General features: G+C 44.8%; 1 long non-coding RNA gene across 1 annotated transcript; it reads left to right on the top strand.

Moving 5' to 3' along the window:
* Positions 1-325: 325 nt before the first annotated feature.
* On the top strand, positions 326-2,033 carry LOC125514718 (uncharacterized). The gene is made up of 2 exons (XR_007286588.2): positions 326-642; positions 734-2,033. It is a non-coding gene; the product is annotated as an uncharacterized LOC125514718 (long non-coding RNA).
* The last annotated feature ends 361 nt before the right edge of the window (positions 2,034-2,394 follow it).

Raw genomic sequence — 2,394 nt, 5'->3', positions numbered from 1 at the left:
CCGCTTCGTCTCCTGTTTCATCTCGGCCCAGACGAAATAGGACACGTTTTTGCAATTAATTTGAATTGAAGGGAAACAGTAAAGTTAATTACTGTTCCGCAGAGTTGAACCGCGTCCGGAGGTCTACGGAACCGAACGCGTCCTCAACCGCCCCTCTCCGATCTATACTTCAGCCCTAAAAAAAACTCATGTCCACCTGCCACAGCCAATGATCTCGTGCCACACGTGTTCCATCTCGGCCGTCCAACCGCAACTACTTCATCTGGGCCGTCCGCTTCGGCCTACCAGACCATAAATACCTGTCCTCGGCATATCCTCCGACTCCGAGCATACCACCAACAAAGCCGCCGCGTTCTCCTCTGCGACACGCAACCTTTTCCCCTCCCCCCTATAGACTAGACCAGATCCTTGATATAGAGAAGAACACGCCTCTTCCTCCCAACCACAACTACCTCCATCTCGGCAAGGTGAGCCCGTGAGTCTCTTGTCTACCATGATTTTTTCCTCCTCGAAACCCCCGTGCGCTCTCTGGTTCGCAGGTTCCTCGTCGATCGGCGGGCTGGGCTTGCGGCGATCTTGGAGCGAGACGCGAGGCGGCTGCATCTTCCGATCTGCCCGTCCGGCGACTCAGATCTGTTACCTGTGAGTATTTCCCCCCGCTGAGACCGTCTCTACCGCGTGATTGAGCCGTAGATCCGTCTTGCCTGACATTCTGTGCCGGTATTACTCGTAGATCTGATGGCCCGCGGCGGATCTGGGGGTTCCCGGCGGTCTAGAGTTGACTCTGCGGCGATGAAGGCTTCTTCTCCGACGTGCACGTGTGGATCCCGGCTTCCCCGCTTCGCGCGACGACGGCTCTTGTATTGATAATTATCCGATGATATCTCGATAATTATTACATCTAAGAGATCAGAGGTAAGAGCATGTAACAAGCGAGGTGATCGTGCCGAGAGGGGAAAAGGAGTGAAAAAGGAGAGATGTGACACCTAGAGGCCTTTGCCATGTTGGGTGCGCTCGCATGGCAGGCCGCCACCGTAATAAAGATGGTTCTTGTGTCCCGGGGGGAGATCGCACGGGGGTTATTCTGTTTTAGCCCCGGGGTCTCCCCCCACCGTGTCCTGGTGTGCTCCTTTGTCTGCACCTCTCGTCCGATCCGATCTTCCTGGCACAACGTTCTACCGTCGCGAATCGATCAAGGTGCTACAAACCAAAGGTACAATCGATAATCTGCAGCTGAAGCATACATAAACTTCAGACGAATTTCCGCTCTCGTAAATTGTATTCTGTTCTGAGTTTGTTTACACAGAGGAATTTGTAATCACTCGAACCCATTTAAGTTGTAGTAAAATCGTTTGTCTGATTCGCAGTTGAATCTACTATCACATCACAGCTCAAATTTGAACTTCATTAACAATCGGCAGTCTAAACAAAGACCAAATCGTTTAGGTACCAGATTCAATATATTTTGATATTTTTTCCCAGAATATGCTATTTATATCAAAGGTTGTTATTTTATCTAAATTTGTGTTCGTATATTTGTCTGCTCTATTGAGATGTACAGTGATCAGAATTTGATCTTGGTTTTCTATTTCAACTTGTAACTCTTACCTAATGTAGCCTGAATAGCTGTATGATGGGATTGTATAGTCCTGAAATTAAATCTACAGCTATCTTCCCTGGATGTGGACATCATATTTGTTCTATCGCCATTGGCTGAACCAGTATGAAGAAGCACCTGCTTTGGTTTTGGAATACGTGCTCAGCAGAAGAATCTAAATGTGGACCTCAATTCCGGTCATCGTAGGCTCAGCAGACTTCAAGAAACTGGTTAAGATGTACTCTTATGTAAATTCTGTGCTATTTGATTCTTCTGCATTTAGCCTGTGGTTAGTTTTAGTTCAAATATTACATTCCTTATATCCCACACATAATTTCATATTGAACAAGTCTATTTTCAATCTTCTTTACTTATTTTTTCCCATTGTAGTTTTAATATATCTGTCAGCAATGAGTTTTAGTTGTGTTTTTGTCCAGTTGGGTACACATAAGTTCGTGTTGACATTTATGAGGATCTTGTGCTGTTAGTTTATTGCATATATAGTTGTTGAATGGTTTGCGCAGATAATTTCCAGCCATTTACTAGTTATATCTGCACTAGATCTGGAACTGGTCTGCAATTGGAGTTGCTGCAGCAATTGCCAATGTTTATTAGTCAGTATTCCGCGTCAAAATTTGACCATATATTTGTCTCAATGCATGTCACCAAATTATATTGTTGAATTTGTATTTGAATGTAGTTCCAATTTATGTTTGCTATGTATAACCTATACTCCCTCAGTCCTAAAATAAGTGTGGTTGATTTATTTCAAGTTCTTATAATTTGTAAACCAGTGA

This window comes from Triticum urartu, chromosome 1A, assembly GCF_056163025.1.
Source record: "Triticum urartu cultivar PI428250 chromosome 1A, HENAU_Tu73, whole genome shotgun sequence".
Taxonomy (NCBI): Eukaryota; Viridiplantae; Streptophyta; class Magnoliopsida; order Poales; family Poaceae; genus Triticum; species Triticum urartu.
Note: the sequence above shows the minus strand (reverse complement) of the source record. Positions and strands in the feature narration are given on the sequence as shown.